The sequence below is a fragment of the Nycticebus coucang genome, chromosome 1, assembly GCF_027406575.1.
Source record: "Nycticebus coucang isolate mNycCou1 chromosome 1, mNycCou1.pri, whole genome shotgun sequence".
Lineage (NCBI taxonomy): Eukaryota > Metazoa > Chordata > Mammalia > Primates > Lorisidae > Nycticebus > Nycticebus coucang.
Window position 1 is genome coordinate 99,791,678 of NC_069780.1, and position 19,903 is coordinate 99,811,580.

Here is a 19,903-nt window from a genome sequence, read left to right on the forward strand (position 1 = left end):
GGGAGGTGTCACTGCTCGTAATTGTAGAACACATAAATAATAATAGTAGCTTGCAAATCATAGATCAAGGAAAACAGAAGGCGTTGGCAGTGATGAAGGCAAGAAAATAGATGCTTCCAGCACAAGCTAATTTACTACCCTTTACAAAAATATGTTCTCCTTTCTAACAGTCAAAAGGGAATGATTTTGTTTGCCTCTTCAGCGGCCGCAGGTAAGGAAGATGCAATTCCTAAATCACAGGTCTCATGAATTATTTGGGGCCCACGAGTGCGTGGAGATTATTTTTCTTTCAAGTGATATTTTGTAATTTAATCATCATTGCTTTTACTAACTAGATGTGAGTGGTAAGCCTTTTGCTTGCTCGGAACGCTGTTGTGCTGAGCACACCAGCTTGTTAAAGCCTGCAGTAATGCAAGCATGAGGGCTTTCAGATTAGCTTTCTTAGAGAGAAAAATTGATTTTTACTTCTGAGAAGAATTCCTACTTTATATTATACCTGGATGGTCTGACCGCAGCAGAGGTAAGGCACTCAGCACCCTGAAGATTGCAGACTGGAATTATACCTTCCCTTTTGGACTACCCCAAAGAAGAAAAATATGGCCAAGCGTGAGACTAAAATTGAGTCTGGTGTGATAGGGACCATGGGCAATATCTTCTTTCCTTGCAACTTCTGGAAACTCAAAGGGAAAATCCCCGTAGGATGACAGGGGCTGAGAAACTCTCCCTGTTATTACAATGGTGAAAGGTTTCTCATTTACTGCTGGTGAAAAGCGTCTATTGTGACTTCTAATAAAAACCCGTGAAACCACATGGGTGTAAAGTAATTTTTTTTTTTTTCAGCTTTTCAAGAAGCTGGTGACAACACTAAGTTCACTGGTTTAGCTCTGGGTGTGAAGTATTTCACCCTATTTGTGATAGCAGGTTTACATCTGTGCTGCAACCTCTTCCTACAGCCACGTAATTAGAGTTAGATCTCACACACAGACAGGGTTTCTCTTTATGGATTGCATACAATTGCCCAAACACAAAACATGACACATTACACACGGGCTTACGTGTTTATTAGCAATCCATCTGAACGTTATACGAGGCCTGGTTGGTTCTTTATCCAAAGCAAGAGTGCTTTGTTCTAACAGAGGAAGGCGACACTCTGTGGAGCCCAGAAGAGGCAGGCAGCCCTGAGCACAACAGTGGAACGCCCCAGACGGGGAGAAGGACCTGGCCTTGACTCGAGCAGACATTCTGGCCATCAGCATCCGAGTAGTCAGGTGCAAACTTTGCTGGTTGTTATCCCTAACCTTTGCTTTTGTACAGCAGTTTTGACAGTTGCACTGCTCACAGCAAACTGCCATCGTAGTTTGTTCTGCTTCAACGCCACTAGGCTGTCACAGCCTGTCAGGAGGCAAGAAAGCTTTAAAAACCTAACCCCATCCGACAGGGTTTAATCATTCCTATTACTCCTGTTCCTGCACAGGCCACCGTGAAGCACGCCGCACCCCGGCTGCCCTCCAAGCAGCACCTGGGCCCTGGGCTCCTGTTGTTTTATTATTATTTTTTAAATAGAGCACTAAGCTCCCTGGTTTGGGTGAAGAAAAAAATCAGAAAAGAAATGTATTTATTTTCTAATGAAACAACACTGACATTGATCAGTTATGAGTCCAACCACAGCAAAGCCGGGTGCCTTCACCTCCCTCTTCGCGCTGTTTTCCTGCCCATTTATGCTACTGGGCAAGAAGATTGGGGGGGGGGTCACACTTCCCTTGTTTCGCTGGGAGAACGAGGCAGAGGAGACTTGAGTATTTCTCAGAGAGAGCACAGGGGAAAAGGTGTCAGCAGCTCTGCCCCCGCGGCCCTCCTTGTTTCTGATATCTTCGTATCCATGTACTTGTTTCCCTTGATCCGCGGTGACACCGGGCGAGCCTCACTTCTTGGTCAGCGGCCAACTCCACTGGCCCAGACACTCACTGTGGATTATTTAGACATTTGGTACGTCACCATATATTTTCCAAGAAAGGACTCAGCTGCAGTTGATGAGGTGACAAGACACCATGGGATTACATAATTAGTCTGCTTTTCCCTTGTTAAAATAAAGCACATCCATCGGGGGCGATGCTCCCCTGAAATCCAGGCAGCCTTGTGAACAGTATTGGTACCAAGCTCAGCAAGAGGCAGCAGACCTCCAGTGATACCTGCTGTTACATCGACCTAGGAGCATGTCTGTCCATCCTCAGGACAACCCACAGGAATGGCAAGGGCAGAAGGAAGGGACAGATTTTAGGTATTGAAGTCACTTAGCCACAAATGGGGTGGTATCTCATTTGGAATACATGTTTGAGTTAAAAGTGGCTTGATTTTGGCCAAACGTATACGCATAATTAATGTAAATAATTGATCTGGTTTCTGAATGGCCATTTCAACTCTGTGTTTACATTCAAGCCTTTAGACAGTACATGTACTCAACATTTTCAATTAATTGACTCTTATTTTTCTAAGAAGTTTGATAAATTTCTTAGTTTATTGAAGGTATGACTGATTACTGACTAAAACCATGTGAGTTCTTTTCCTAGCTTTCTGTTACACTAGAAAAATAATTTCATTTTTCTTTCTTTGAGTTAAAAGACATAAGACTAATAAAAATGAAAGAAACTACAAAACAAGAACTTTGGAAAGTTTAAAATGATCATGACAAAAAAAAAAGTTGATGAACTGAATATTTTGTAAGTAAGTGAAAGGTGGCTGAGTAACTCGCAAGATCAGAAGCGAGTTTTCCCTCTTCCTTTAAATTAGTTTTAGAATAAAAGGCAATAAACAAAACCTGGCGTCTGTGGTACACAGAAAGGCCAAGGGCTCCACTACTCTGCTGAACCTAAAATTCCAGTCCAAAGAAACCAGGAAGAGCTCCCTGGAAAGCCCAGGGACACTAGGGTGTAATGTAACCTAATATATGACCTTGATAATGCCTTTGGAAAGGCAACAATCATCAAGACTAGAGAAATGCTTGGGCCAAATCCTTGGGCCCAGATAATGACCGTTTAGTTTTCTGGGGCCGCATCTTCCATTAAAGGTCTGTGCCAGGGGTCCTCAAACTGCGGCCTGTTGGCCACATGAGGCGGTGTGATTGTTTTTGTTCCTGTTTTGTTTTTTCACTTCAAAATATGTGCAGTGTGCATAGGAATTTGTACATAGTTTTTTTTTTTTTAAACTATAGTCCGGCCCTCCAACTTTCTGAGGGACAGTGAATTGGCTCCCTGTTTAAAAAGTTTGAGGACGCCTGGTCTTGACAATAATGGAATAAAATGTCAGACATGGGTTGCTCTGGGACAACTAGAAACTCCTTAGAATTGTCTACTTCTGAAAAGAGTTGTGACTGCAGTCATGATCGCCCCTTTCCCAGGCCTCTAGAATGGGGTCCAGCTTTCCAGCTTGTCTCCAAACACCTCCCATCCAGATCGGCTCAGAAATCATTCTTAAACATGTTTGATAATGGCTCTTTCTGTGGAAATGTCCTTTCCTTCTTTACCATTTGAAATGTTGCCCATCTCTTGAAGACCTGTTTCACAATCTTTCTTATCTGTGAAACATCTCACTTCACTCAAAACAATTGTTTCCTCTATGGAAACATCTTCAGATGCTATTTGTACCCTCCTTACAAAAGCAGGTCGGTTTGCATCTGTCTTTTTCTCCTCACTGCATTATAAGCAGCTTGAGACCCAGGATTGTGTGGTGTGTGTGTATATGACGCCTGACAATTAATTTTGGGAACCCATCCTAGAGCAAGGGCTACAGAGCTCCTTGCTGAAATCACTAAGGTCACCTTCGAAGTCCTCCCCTTGGCCATCTGACGACTGTAGTGATATTCAGCAATGAGGTCTGTAGGACCGTTTCTAGGACAAGTTAGAAAACTTAATCGTGTGTGTGTGTGTGCTGGCAATTCCTGGCATTAAAGATAATAAATTGCTTCTTTGTTGTTGTTTCTTCTATTTTGTTAAAACCATCATAGATAACTTGCACTTTGTTTTCACCAAGTATGCTAATGTGATTGTTGATCTAGTTTCTAGATTGAAGACTTGTGATTAGCCCACTGATTTATAGCTTAAATACCTGCCAGCATACTTACAAAAGCCGTTTTGCAAAAAGCGTACTTGTCTATCTGATACAGTTGCTGCTTTCCCCACATCATTTCACTACCTAAGTGCATCAGGCCTCATTAAATGCACAAATTCTGTTAACTGGAGCCCTCTCCCCAGTGCTGCTGCTGCCTGAAGAATCCCACTCGTCACTCGGAGGCACCATGCTCACATAGCACCTCCTTTGGCCCTAGCACCGTGTGTCAGTCTGACATCCAAGGAAGGCTCTACGCTGCTCTGCCATCTGCTTGTTCAAAGTAAAAAACAAACAAAAGTACCTGCAAATAATAATCAGTACCTAAAATACGTTGGGGACCTAAAACTGTAAGATGTTACCAGTGTAACCCACTATATAGTTTCCCCAGGGTCTGTTTTTGCTGTCGATTGCAAAGGAAGTCAGTTTGAGTAATCAGCAAAGAGTTTCAATTTGAGAAAAATGGCTCAAGCCCAAGCACCAACCTGTGCAAATGTTTTTATATACTGAACTCAAGATAAATCTTTTTTTTTTTTTATTTTTATTTTTGCAAAACAACTATGGGTGTTATCCAAAAGTATCTGACTGTTAACTAGACAACTTGCCAGATCTATAAAGCTCCATGTAGACCCTGGCCGCAGTGTCTCCATCTGCACAGCCGGCTGCCTGCCTGTTCTGAATTACGGAGAGCGGGGAGGGGGTTCTGAGAGATAAGGGTTCAATGGCAGAGGTTGCCTCTGCTCTTGCTTTCATGGGGGAGATATTTCTCTCTTTTATGCTTTGACAGGGGCTGATTATCTAGGATTCCCACCAGCCTCCTCACTTTTACAGCATTTCTGTGTGAAGAGCTCCTGACCTGTAGCTGGTTGACTCCCAGGTGCAGAGCTGATTACCTCCAGGTGTCCTAATGCTATTTGTACACATATATTTTAGTTCTCCCGCTTCTTTTGAGTCTCTTTTTTTTTTATACTTCACAACTTGAGGATTCTTATTTCTTTTAGACAAATAGCATGACACTGACTAAGCAGAGAAATGCATTTGCACATGAACCCTTATCTCCTGGGTCCGTCGCAGCAGCCAACCTTGGCTTTCAGCTGTGAGCACTAACTCGGGCAGGTAAGGGTTTTAAACTCTTTCAGCAGACGGAGTAAGTCTTGTCAGTTATTAAATTGCCACTGCACTATTTCTAGCTGCTGCTTCTTTTTTTTAGTACTTCCGTTTTTTTCTTGGTCATGTTGTATGCCATAATTTTAAAAGATCTGATTTTTTTTTCTAATTTGGAAGCAAAAATTGAAATTCCTAGCAACTGTTGACTTTATTTTTTCATAATTTTATTTCCTGTTGTGTGCTGTCTATACAGCAGGGGTTTGAGATAATAAAAAGGAGGGTATGTTGTGAATGAATTTCATTCCAAAAAATAAAATGATGCCACTGGATTGGACGACAGTAAGATGACTCTCTCTATTTTGTCTTGATAGATGCCTATATTCCATTTTAAATCTGAACATAGTAACAAGGAATTCCGACAACTTCTATTATGGATGACCTTGTCAGGAATTAGGACTCACGTCCTTTCTCCTGGGCTGCTCTGGTGGAGAGAAGCATGGTGGGGGACAGCCTGAGATCTAGACTATCCAAAACAATGCCTGTGTAGGACGGGAATCAGGAACGTGACTCCAGGCTACTGATTTCAACCCAGAGACTTTAAAAATAGCAAAGCTGGTGAAGGGAACTGAAATAAGAAGCTAGAAAGTGATGCTAGGAACCAAGAGGTAAGAGTCAAGATGATGGATTGCAAAGTCACTCGGCACACCTAGTAGAAGGGGGACTTAGGCGCTTGTAGAAGAGGGTGCACACCAGCTGTGTGTCACCTCCTCATCAGTCCTCTCTCCTGATGCCTGAGCTGCCTCCCTGTCCTCAAAGATCACAACAGAAGTCCTCAATCGAAACTGCCACCACAGCACACAAAGACTGTGATGCCAATCCGACTTCCTGGAAGGAAGCTGGACTTAGGTGCAGGAGAGAAGACCCCTCCTCTCTGGCTTCTCCAGCATGGGACCCTCCCTGGAGAAACGACTCTGGGCTCTTGATGCGACAAGGCCAGTGCTCAGGCATGTTACTCCAGGGCTTCCCTTCTGCTGTTGCACTTATGTACCTGCACACGCACACACATACACAGGTGTACACACACTTATATGCAGAGCGTGGGAAAAAATACATACGCATTCTAAGGAAGGAAAGAACTGTATTAAATTTGTAATACTCAAGTCATGTTTGACTTCTGCAATTATAAGAGTTACTCAGCATGACTTGTATTTATCTTCTGTTGATGGTATATGTTGAGTATTACAAGTTTAATACAGCGTTTTCCTTTCTTAAAATGTGTATACATTATTTTTTGCCACCCTCTGTGTGTGTGGGGGGGTGCGTGTGTGTAAAATTTACTTATTTAAACAAGATTTCACTGTGTTGCCCAGGCTAATGCACAGGGCATCATCATAGCTCACAGCAACCTCAAACTCTTAGGCTCAAGCAATCCTCCTGCCTCAATCTCCCAAGTAGCTGGGATTGTGGGTACCCACCACAATTCCTGGCAACTTTTTCTATTTTTAGTAGAGACAGGGTCTCACTCTTGCTCAGGCTGGTCTTTAACTCCTGAGCTGAAAGCAATCCACCCACCAGGGCCTCCTGGAGTGCTGGGATTGTGGGAGTGAGCCACTGCACCTGGCCTCAAATTTATTTTTATAAGTAGGATCTCAGGCTGTCTCCTGGGCTTGAGTATAGTCACAACTTCACAGCTCACAGCAACCTCAAACTCCTGGGCTCAGCTCAAGTGATCCTCCCAACTCAGCCTTCTGAATAGCTGGGACTACAGCTATGCACCACTATGCCCAGCCTGCTGTTGCCCTTTTGAAAAGGTGCAATTGGGTCTGGGTCAGAAAGAAGGTGCCTAACCCTGGGAAGAGGGAGTCTCTAGAACAGGTAATGGAAGAAATTTAATCGTCTTGATTTCAGACTGAGAAAATAAAAAAATTTATTTTGTTGCAAAGTCTTCGTAATGGCTAAATTCAATTTGAAAAACTACTCAATCTTTAACTTTAGCAGGAAACAATATGGTTCATTGGAAATAATTTTGGCTTTCAACTTACATTGTTGGGTTAAAAGACGGGACTCATCATTTTCTGTGTGTAGGGGTCTCTCCATACCTTTGTTTCTGAATCTCTAACTGTAATCCTGCACGTCAATGAGATAATCATGCGGCATAATCACTAGCATCAAGATTCTCACAAATAATACTAATAACTTATCTTAACAAACATAAATCTATAAAATGCAATTTTGATCACCCCACTATATAGTATGACCGGCCAAAACTTAAGACTCATCACCAATTGGAACCAGTGGCTAACCGGTGAAATAAATATTTTCTCAAATTGTTGTATGTTGAAATATTTTAAAAGTTATATCTCTGTAGATATAGATATTATATCGCTGTAGAAATAGACAAAATATTAAAAGCAATTAAAAAAAGACATAGATACAACCTAATTTCAGGACACACTAGTATGAAAATTAAAACAAAGTAAATGATCGCCCTTTTCTAAAAATACCCTTGACATAGATGGATCCTTGTTGGAAGCTAACGGGATCATTTTATGTCATGGTTCTCTAAAGTTTATTCTATAAGTGGCTGTAACCCTTTTTAAAAACCACCTAACATGTGCGTGGCCCAAAGTTGACCTAAAATATTTCAGAGAAAAAGTGAAAAAGCTGTGGCCCCTTCAGTTTACTTAGGTATCTACCCAGTATATGATATTTGGCAGGGAAACCTAACCTGGAAATCTGCTGGATGCTATAAAAGTAAACAGTTTTGAATTAATGATTATCCTAGAATGAATGAGAAAGTGCTTTCTTAAGGTTGACCTGACATGACAAAAATTCTGGAATAAAATCCTGTCGAGATAAGCTCTACAAAATGGAGCAGTTGGAGCCGGTTAGAAAAGTTGATCCTGCCTAGTTCAGCTAAACAGAAACCAGAAGAAAGTGCTAAAAATGATTTTTATTTTATTGTGGTGCTGGACCTATGGACCTATCACAAGTGATAAAGTTGGTAAGAGTGTTAAAATTTCCTTTGGCTTTCGCTAACTTTCTCATCATTTAGGATAGTTTTATTGCTGTGATAAACCTATGGACCTGTCACAAGTGAAGAAGTTGGTAAGCGTATTAAGTACAGAAGATAAAGTTTCCTTTGGCTTTCGCTGACTTTTTCATCATTTAGGACACATACAAGGCACCGGATAAGAAGATGCGGCCCAGCCTTGCCTGAAGAACTCGTGATTCTGCTTTCTCCTCCAGAGGTTTTGCTACCTCCCGATCATGAACAAAGTGGGCTTCCAAGTCACCTTCCATCAGCTGAGGATCTGTCACTTATAGTCACAGCTCATACAAGTTTCACAGCTAGAAACTTTTTCTTTCCATGTCCAATACAACACAATTTTCTCACCTCCTATTTCCTCTCTGCTTTCTGCATGCACTAAAGCAAACAGTTAAACTCGTCTCTGCTAGGAGATTCATAGCTCATCGCTGGGTTCTTTGTCATTGACTTGGGATGAAGTTTATTCTCTAAGGGACTACTGGAAAGGCAAATTTAATCCAGAAAATAAATAATTAGTGGCCCTGTACTAAGATATTAAAAGACAAGTGTTGGGCAGGTGGGTGTTTCTGAAGCCTCTTTAAATGTACCTTGCCAAAGACTGTTTGATCCATATATTAATCTAACTCTAGTTATGGCGCTTAAAGAGATCAAATTTGGCAGTCACAGGCGTTAATGCAAAGAAGAATCAAACACAAAATGAATGGTCTGAGGTTATCTTATAACTTTCATCTCTTCATATTCACAAAAGAAGCTGAACTTGTTAACACGCACCAACCACCCTAAAAGTATACAATATTGGCAATAAAAGTACAAAAATATGACTTTAAAAAGAAATTGTCTTTTGAAACTCTGCTAGCCAGAGTGTTCTGCAGATGAAAAGCAAGCGGGGTCTTTCTCTTTAACATAGTCACATACTTGCCCTCAAACACTTTTCTTTTGAATGGGCAGAAATGAGTTTTCTTTTTTTAAAAAGCAGCATTTCAAACAATGTGTTTTCTTGTGATAAGAGATCTGTTTTAACGTCTCAACAAAAGAGGAGCTTCAAAATGGGTGTTACATGGGAAAGTGTTAGGATTACAAATTACACCGATTTTAAAAGGACCCAAAATTCTGCAAAATTATTCCACCCCTTGCCAAGTTTTTTTTCAGGGAAATTCATTTTCTTTCCTCAGAAATATTTATGCTAGAGTTATTGGTTAGTGTTGCTTTGCAAAGAATAAAAGCCCAAAGGACCCTTCTTAACATTTCTCACAACAGCTCCCACCATTTTAATCTCATGAAAGACCAAAAGTCAAGTTAATGTGCCTTTTTCCTAGAAACTTTCTCTACAACAATATTGTTTAGAGAATGATCAATTACAAAGCCAGCTTTACTATATATTCTTGCTATAATTTTCTTTGAAAGTAAAAGCTTTACTTTGGCATCGTAAACTTACAGCATTATAATAGATAATTCTGATATAGAATTTAAGGAATACCTTTAACTTGTACTTCTCATTTAGAAAAATTATTTGAAAAATATTTTAGAATTATTCTGTAATGTTCTAGATTTAAGTTACAGTGTAATAATTTATGCGTAGTATATACCGTGACACCTGGCCCTCGGCCTCCTGTCTAACAATATGCTAGACAGGAATTATTACTCTATAATTCACACCCTGTCGTGTCTTATTGCTTAATTAAAGCACAACCTTCCTCTACATGACAAGCAATTGGAGTGTTAACATTATAGATGATTATCCAACCCAACATATTTTATTTTTACAACTTACTCTTTTTATGTACACAAGATGCTCATTTCGGGTACACCTACCTCTGTAAACATGAAAAAAATCTGTTTCTTTACTTGCCTTCTGGCTATTGTATTTTGCTGCCACCAGCACTGCCACTGAAGAACTTGAAAGAGAAAAAGTGAATGGCAAAAGCTACCAGGCATTTAGATCAGGATATTACATAGTGTAGAGATAGAGAATTTAACAGTAATGCAATTCAAATTGAAAAATCAATAGAAAACTTTTTTTAACTTGACAAAGTGATGCTGAAGGTTTTAGGTTAAAAAAATAAGTATTCACAAATTGCCAGAAGAATTCTTGGGGCGGGGGGTGGGGAGAAGGAAGCAAGGAGGACGCTTAGCCCTGTCATCTGCTAAACCAGATCGCGGTGGCACAATAATTAAATAGCTTGGTTCCGGCAGAGACGTGAAGAGAGGGGGAAAACGATCAAAGGGGAAATAGACCCAAAGTGATACAGAAATTTGATGAGGGCATAAGTGATATTTCAAATAAATAGAACAGAAACAACTGGCTAACTATTTGAAGAGAAATAAACCTCAACTCTTAATTCTCCACGTAGAAATAAATTTAAAATAAATCAATATTGTAATCTGAAAAATAAAACCATAAAGGTTTTGTAAGGCAAATTTATAAAGTGGATAAGATTTTCACAAGTAGGATGTGAAACTCAGAAGTCCATACAGAAAAGATGGAAAACAATTAGCCTAGAATGTCATCAATATAAGCAAAAGGCAAATGAAAATCTGGGAGAAAATATGTATTTCATATGTTCGATAAGGTAATTTTCAGGATTTTCAAAGAAAATATTTAAATCAATCATAAAAAGATAATTACTACAATAGAAAAATGGGCAAAACTTAGGAAAACTAGACTCTTGACTGGATCAAAGTGGACATCTTGGTTAAAATGTTCTCCAGTTTTATAAGATGTTAGCTGAGAAATAGGGTCAAAGGTATACGGGTCTCTCTAGCTCAACTATTTGTTATAATTGCGCGTGAAGTTGCAATGATCTCGAAATAAAAAGTTTGATTTAATTTTTAAAAAGGACAAACAATTTAGGAAAACCAATTTAGAAAGAAATTCTAATGCTCAATAAACAGATGAAAAGATATTAATTTTTAGTTAAAGTGCAAATAAAAAGGAACAAGAAGCAATGTTCCCCTCTACCAACATAATAAAAATTTAAAATGCTAAATAACTAATGTTGGCAAGGATGAGGTTATGAGGAAATGAGGAAAGCAGCTCTCTCATTTGCTGCTGGTGGGAGTATAAATTTGTGTAGTTTTATTGGAGGCAATTTGACTAGATACTGAAACATATTTTGCACTCACTTGCCCTTTGGTCCATCGATGGCAATTTACTTCTTGAATACACCAGCAAAACTTCTCTCAAACATATATAAGGGGGTCTTTCCCCAGAGCTGTTGCACCTATTTCTTTCTGCCTAGAACTCTTTCCCCAATATCTACAGCGTTCCTTCCCTCACTTCCTTCAAGTCTTTGCTCAAATACTGCTTTCTCATTAAGATCTCCTTATTTACAAAACTCATCCACTCATCCTTCCCCATTTTATTTTTCTCCGTAGTGCTTATCACCATTGGACATAGACACAGGCACACACACAGAGCTATATTCTTCCAACTATTATTATTCTTTTTGTAGTCTGTTTCTCCTCACAAGAGTGTAAACCCCAGGAGGGCCAGGAAGTCCTTTTTTATTTTTTGAAACCTGTTTGGCTTAATCTCAAAGTTCTAGCACCAGAAAAAAAAAAAACAAAAAAAACATAGGTACATAAAACCCTAAGTATTTGTTGAGTGAATATACAGATATTAAAAGGCATAAGTACTTCTATGAAAGAAATACTTTATCAGGTAATTATTGAATTACGGTCTTGTGTCAGGGGCCAGTAGTCTAATCACCCAACACATGAAAAGAAAAAACTTGACACTAATTCAGGCACAATTTTACCAGCTCATCTGCAAAGGTATCACCAAGGTAGTATTGTTCAAGTATGTTGAGTTTTCTGTTAACTGCATTAAAAATATGTGAATTCAGTAGAATTATCTGCCAACATTATGAACATATGGTTACTTTTTCTACTAATAAATATTTCTACAGCTAGGGCACTAATGAAGCACACAGTGGTACCGCCTTTCTGTGACTGTCAAATGTGTAAATTCTCAAGAGATCTGAACAGATGTAGGTCATTTCCAGTGTAATTTCATAGAAAACCACTTCAAGTACCACCCCTTGCTTAGCATATAATCTATGGTAAGTGACTGTGGTGTGAACACAAAATTATAGAAAATAAACATAAACAGTGGCTTTTTGAGTTACTTAAATATTTTTTAAATAGAAATATTATATTATTTGTATTTCATTGAAATACATTGTATTTGGATACTATTTGTCACCAAATTACAGATCTTACATTTTTATTCCCTTTCAGTCTTAGTAAGAGTGTCTCTATGCCAAAAGCATTTCATACTTTTTACGAGCTCATCAGCGCAGCATTTTCTCGTATCTCTCAATGTTTCTCCACTTCAGGTTAGCTCACAGGTAATAATAAAGCTGTTTTGATAGACATGTAGCATCTGACGTTTTCTCCTAAGTGGAGCTCCACATTTTCCCAATTTGAGACAGTGGGCCAGCAAAGTATGGTGGAGTGGAAAGCCAGAGGGAAGCAACACGGTCTCTTGCATGTTTCAGTGATCCAAAATAGCAAAAGAATTCTTTTTGACTTTTGTTCCTAGTTCATGGCAGTCCCTGTTAAATATTTTCTGAATCTAGATCTGTTTCCTCCTTGTTACCCTTTCCTCTACTTTTTTCCAGTGCTGTTTTTGGAACACATTTAGGTTTGGTCACTTATTTATTATTTCCAAGACTGGCGGCAGAGTTTATGTTATTTGTACTTTTTCCTTTTGTTTTCGCCATGCGCTTTCCCCAATTCTCTTCATTTTGCTGTAACCCTTCATGCTTAATAATTTCTTAATCACGCCTTCTTGGGGGCTTCATCACCTCACTCTGGCCTTTAAAAGTTTTATATTGTAAAAATTAACTCCTAGGTGTCTTTTGTCTGAATAATAATATATTTTTAGCAATTTATGTCAAACAAATAATTTAGTATCCCAAACTTCTCATATTATTTCTCTTTTTGTCAAATATCATTGAATTAGTGAGTTTTTCATAATTTTTAAGGAATTAAAAATATCCATCATTAAAAACGTCAAGATTTATACATGGGGAAGTCCAATGAAGTATAATGATGTTCATTTTTAGCAAACAGCCCTGTCCCTGAATTTTATTTTAGACTAATAAATCACCTAGATTATACCAAGGAGTGTACTAGATTTCATGAAACTAAGAGCCTGAGAATACCTATGCAATTCTTGCGGAATGAAATAAACAAAAAAGAAACATTTCGGTAGAGTCTTTGGCTGAGCTGGGGGATTAGGTGTGTTTACAGTTAGGTAAATTCAGGGACTAAAATAGGATTTGATTTCAAACAATCCCTCCCATAGCATATGCACTGGTTGCTATGCAACACAATTTAGTATCAACAAATGATGCCAAATGATTTTTGCATATTGTAATTGGCTTGCAAGTTTCGCTGCTTGGAAATTGGGAAGAGAATGTAATTATTTAAATTTAAATGGCCATGTTAAAAATGCTAATTTTTATAATTAAACAAAATCCCTACAACAGGAAACCTACATCTTAAAATTGAAGAAAAGAACTGCTTTCTGTGGTAATAAATGTGCAACAGTCTGGAAAGTTCCTCATCCACCCCTTGGGAAGGCATTGAACATACTGAGGTAACTTTTATGCTGGTCTACTCACCCGGCTTCTCTGATGAGGCGGCTGTGGAACGTGTGTATAGAGGCAGAGCTCAATTAATGTAATTTATGTATCCTTGGACGTCAATCATTCCTGTTGAGAGGTGGGACTCGCAGGTTCTCAGTGCATTAATTAAGAGCTCATCTCAGCAGAGCCATCTTTCTACCTAAGGACCCAAAAGAAAGTTTTAATTAGATTTTTAAAAGCAAGTGTGTCATATATGAAAGCAAGTGTAGTTCTTTAGTTGACGCAAGACACCACAACTGGAAGGGAATATTCCAAACAATAGAAAGGGCACTTGGTTCTCAATCATCTGTGGCATTACAAGTTGTGGGGGAGGGGGGGCATCCATCGTCAACATTGGTTTCAACTCTTGGACAATCACTTCATGAAATCACTGAAGTCTTGACTATATTGTTTCATTGCCAGCATAATTATTGGAGCCCTGTCTAATTATTGATGCAGAGCTGATGCTGATCGCGTGTAATTACGCTGCTGAGGACAGACAGCAGTTTTCTCTGGTGACTGGCTTTTTGTTCCAGGCTAGCTTCTGACTGAATATGCTATGGGTAACACAATGCAAGTTCAGCAAAGTGAGCGAGGACACTTGCACAACACATCAATTTCATTGGTTCGGTGATGGACTGAGTTCACCGTTGCTGCCTAACCTAAAAATACAGGGACTCAGGAGAGAGAGAAACCAGCCAGGCTCGCGGTGTCAGCTGCTTGAGAGAGACTGCTCTCCTGGAATGGCTTGTGTGAGGCCATCAAACACACCCCTTAGGGCTCACTTGGGAAATAATAGATACATTATTGATTTAAATATTTATAAATTAAGGGAGGGAAAACAAATTTTAAAAGCGAGTTCAGATTCTAGAAGGGACATATATCTACTAATAGCTATTAACCTCTCCCCCTCCACAATTAAGGGGAGGAGTCAGAACACATGCTTGAGAGAACAAAAAAAAGAAAAATGAGTTTCCAATAGCGAGGAAAAAGCTAATAGTGAAAAGAAAAGGGAAAAGTACCAAACAATAAAACATCGGGGAAAGTCTTAGAAAATAATGAATAAATTACCAAATCTAAAGATTCTAAAGAAAGAAAAAAAAAAGTGCTAGAAAAAGGCGAGATACAAAACGTTTGCTTTTGGAAAGGTTCTAGAAGCAAATGGGGGAAATACAAACCCAAGTCACAATGAGCACAGAAGGAATAATGTAACAATCGTAAGCGCGTTTCCAACTTGTAGGACTGGTACACGGGGCAGATGCTTCAGAAAGCGAGCCAAGCTCTGCTCACAGGCTCAAAATAACATAACTGTGCCCCAGAGCTTCTCACTGGTATTGCATTTCATTTTGTTTTTCTAAGGGAGGTGTTTAGGAAATCCAGTTACTGTACCTGCTATAAATTTCCCACCTAACTAGCGTACTTGACATGTACTGAACAACAGCAACAAACCTGACAAGGAAACTATGGATTTTACAGGTGTATGTTTTTAAATGATACGTAGGTTGGAAACGTTGTTTTTAAATGATAGCATATGATGGTAAGATTACCACATAGACAATTTGTCAGAAGAAAAAAGCAGGAAAATTATAACCCATCACTTACGCTAATGTTCATAAACATGTTTTATAATCCTTTCTCAGCTCTTCCCCTTCCGTATTTTCCCAGCTATTTTGCTTCATTTATTGTGCTGTATAATGTTTATTGCACAATACATACAGGACTATTCCCCAGAGACAAGTTGGCAGTTGTGCTGGTTACTCCAGTCTTTGTGCCTGATAAATTTATGTGATACAATAGCCCGCATTTGAGTACCATTACTGTGTCCTTCAATGCATCTTTTTATTTGCATTTAAGCCGGAGTATATTACAAAGTCAAATTACCTTTTGGGCATATTGTACCACGGATGTCTAAAAAGTAATATTCATACATATAGTGTTATGCTTTATGATTATGTGCAATTTGTTTACCTTTGGAATCTGTTTTCCAAGCAATGTTTAAATTATCTGTATGATAGACTGAGGACAGAACATATTAAAATTAATGGATATTTAGTACAGTTATTTATTTATTTAAATTTTTTTTTTTTTTTTTTTTGTAGAGACAGAGTCACACTGTTCACAGCAACCTCCAGCTCTTGGGCTTACGTGATTCTCTTGCCTCAGCCTCCCAAGAAGCAGCTGGGACTACAGGAGCCCGCCACAACGCCCAGCTATTTTTTTGTTGCAGTTTGGCCGGGGCTCGGTTTGAACCCACCACCCTCGGTATATGGGGCCGGCGCCCTACTCAGTGAGCCACAGGCGCCTAACTAGTACAGTTATTTTTAAAAGGAAAAAACACCAGAGTGGGCCTCTGTGTGTGGTCAGCTTCATTCCCCCCTCCTCGAAGAAGTGACATCAGAAGGCTCTTTCCCGCGACACTGACCACAGCCATTCTGTTACGACGTCTTCCTATGAACAGTGTTTTCCGATGAACAGCACAACGGAAGGAATTCACAGAACAGGCAGTAATCTTTGCGCTTTTAGCCAAAGATACGAATTTCCTTACTGCTTAATTTGTAGCTTCATGAGGACCCAACTTTAAGATTTGGTGTAAAAGTCATTCTTTTCCTCAAGAAGAATTCCTTTGTTTTGCTATATGAAATTTTCTTAACAAAAGGGGGCCTTGTGAAGTCAGCTATCGCCGAAGTTAGAGGTTCTTGGAGTTGGGGACTCTACCAGATTCCAGCCTTGGCCCAAGACTCTCACTCTGCAGGGAGTGATTTTGTCTCCAGGACTGCTTCCCTTTGCTGCCCCTCTTAGCAGCGACGGTGGCAGGTTCAGGCTGGGAAAGCACAGGGCATCACTTTTTCCCCTAAGATTCTGACGAGCCTCCTCTAGTCCCTGTCGGTGCGGCTGGGGATGGTTTCTGTATCACTTGGATGGAACTGGATGTTCAGGTGACATCACGGGGGGCTCAATCTGCTTCAATTCAAATTTTAATTAGCTCACTATTTAAAAATAGCAGACTTGAGGTGGATGTTACTGGTTTTCTAAAGATATTTGGGCATGGGCCATGAAGCCACACGGCTCCAGAAAACAGATTCGGAATGCATCCGTCTCCACTTACAGAATCGTTTTTTATCAGGTAGACCAGTACATCGTTTTGAACATGAAGCTAATTCATTCCATGAAATCAGCCAAGCTAGTGTACATGAATTTGCCACATTTTCTATACTCGTGGGCCTTAGCTCCAAAGGCGAGCTGTGATGAACCTGCAGACAAAGTGACCCAGTTCCATGCTGTCTTCTCCCTGGTGAGTCAGTGTGAAAGAGCAGGTTCATCATCTGACCTCTTCTACTCTTTTTGAAAAATTATATCTGAAGGAATAGGAATTTCTTATCAGAATATGGTGTGAGAAAAAAGTATAGGAATTAAATTAGAACTTTGGGTTCAAAGCACATGTAACACTAATAGCATAAACCGAGACTTCCAGAAGCCTTTAAATGACAACAATATCATCTTCTGAGTTTATTTTATAGCTTCAATTGGGAAGTGTGTTCTCAGAGACTTTCTAATCTCTCTGAATGGGATCCTGCATAATAAAGTTGACAAATAATCCTTGTCTTCAGTAAGCCAAGGACAGACAGACCATGTCTTGCTCCAGCATCTATCAGAATGTGGAGGTTTAAGGGAAGAGACTGGGGAGCATTCTGCAAAATCTACTTGTTTAGTTATTTTCCTAAGGTATGAGAGAGAGGTATGCAGGTAGGTCATCAGTCTTTTATCTTTGACATTGTATTATTTAGTTTAATGCTGAGATATTTGATTGCATATGAGCCTCGAGGCTTTCAACTTTGAATGTTTGTAAGACAGAATAATAAATAAGTGATGATTTAGTCTAGTATTGATGTCAGCATCATAGTAAACTTCATATTTTTTAAAACTTTTCCCAATTCTGAGGAAAAATCATTAGTTTCTACTGACCCTTGTGACATCTGAATTATTGAAGAGAGAATAATCCTCAAGTTATGTAAGTGAAGTCAATGATTATCTACTTCATTAAATGCTGCAAGCACCACATCATTTTCTTGTAACCCTTTTACATGTTTATGCATGTTTTACAAATTAAGGAAAATTTGATAATAATGAGGAGCTGTAATTAAGGTAATTTATTAAGGACATGTTCTAATGTCCTTTTTAAATTAAAATATCAGCACCTTATGTAAAAATTTGGCAGTGGAGAAACTATCCAAACACACTTTATAGGTGAAGCCACAGTGGGGAAAAACAGAAAGATCCATTTTTGTCTATTTTTAAAACAGTATGTTTTTCTCACTGACCAAATTCTTTGGATTTCCTTATAAATTCTGTATGTGGGTATTTCACACACATTACCTATACTGTTTAATTGCATCTGTCTTAATTTAAATGATTTTCTTTTGAAGATCTTTGAGAATGGAGAACTTTTAAATATTCAACAAATATTCAATATTTCCAAATAATCTCGTTAATGTCATGACATTTGAAAAGTTTTGCCTCCATCAAACCCTTTCTTTGAAGTTCTTGTAAAAACCAAACCCAGGAGATTTTAAGGAGAGTTTTTGGTTATTCCAAAGTACATTTTCACTTTCCATAAACAGTTAAGGAATAGTTAAGGTTTATATCTCCTAGAATTTTTTTTTTTAATTGTTGGGGATTCATTGAGGGTACAAAGAACCAGGTTACATTGTTGCATTTGTTAGAGTCTTAATATTCTCAATAATGCAAAGCAAGGAAAGAAATAGTAGAATTTTTTTTCAGTACTTTGGAAAATGTTGAATCTTAGGGTTATATTTAACTAGTTATACTTTCATATAAAATAGGAATCTCTTTGAAAACTGGTCTTCTGCAGTCAACATCATCTAAACAAGTCTGAATAACTATGCACACACACGTATATGTTTGATATCCAAATCTCCAACGTCTTCTTTTGTAAGTACTAAGAAAAGTGTGTTTGTGGGGGTGATGTGAGGAGTGTAATAAGGCTGTGAGTGATTCATTCACACGTGTACAAGTGGCAAGCTCTATTTTTTTAATCTTTATTTGGGATTAAAAAAATGAGCAAAGCAGATGAAAGCCCTGTCTCTATTAAGCTTCCATGTAAGTAGACATATAGAGTTGTTACCTAAAACTTAAATACATTTTTACACAGGTCTCCACAGTTTCCTGTTTGCTTTGGCTTGGCATCTCGTACTATTATCAGTTCAGTGATGTTCACTTTCCCCAAACATTTGAAAACATACTTTTGCATTGAAGTTTGATTTGCCATATAAGATGATTGAAAAAAGCAATTCTAAATTACTCCTAGGCATTCAGTATAAAGGGAAACTTTCAAAGATACGTTATGGCTTAATAATTAAATCTGGGTGAACGTGCCTGCTGGGAAATTCTGCAATAATAAAATAGAATGGCAGGTTCCAAACTGCAAACAAAGAACTTTTTCTTTCAAAGATGTGAGTCACAGCATATTAGTATTTAATGGATTTTGCATTTTTAAAATGCATAATGTCAGAATTCCTTGGTAAGAACCCTCAAATAATTATTCCATCCAAAAGGCTCTGAAAAACAAAGACTGGAAAGCAAATATTCGACAACCTCACCATCCAGGGACGCCAGTGTTTGAGATAGTAAGATACAATTTTCTTGATTTCAGACCTGGAGTCTCCCCTTTCCCCTACCCTGTCCTCCATAAGCTATCCAGACATCCAGTCATTTTCTGCTGTCTACAGACTAGTTCAAAACCGACAGCATCATCTGAACAGCAAGAAAGGATATCCACAGGAGGAGATGGCCCTCGGGGACACTATTGAAGTTGACACACAGATTTCAATACGCTCAAGTTTTACAAGGAGAACAGAGAGGCATACATGAATTCATTTCCCTCAAAATTCTGACGAATTCAATTACTCCTTTCTTGATAAAATTGATCATAGGCAAGTGTTATGGTTCTTGCCTGTAATCTCAGCACTTTGGGAAGCTGAGGCAGGAGGAGCCC

General features: G+C 38.8%; 1 protein-coding gene across 1 annotated transcript in view; it reads right to left on the reverse strand.

Annotated features, from left to right (window-relative positions):
- TENM3 (teneurin transmembrane protein 3) overlaps positions 1-14,002 on the reverse strand; it is a 953,923-nt gene extending 939,921 nt beyond the window's left edge. Inside the window, exon 1 of the mRNA XM_053585025.1 lies at positions 13,888-14,002. The gene's annotated coding sequence lies outside the window, so the exon portion shown is untranslated. The remainder of the gene's footprint in view (positions 1-13,887) is intronic.
- Between the last annotated feature and the right edge of the window lie 5,901 nt (positions 14,003-19,903).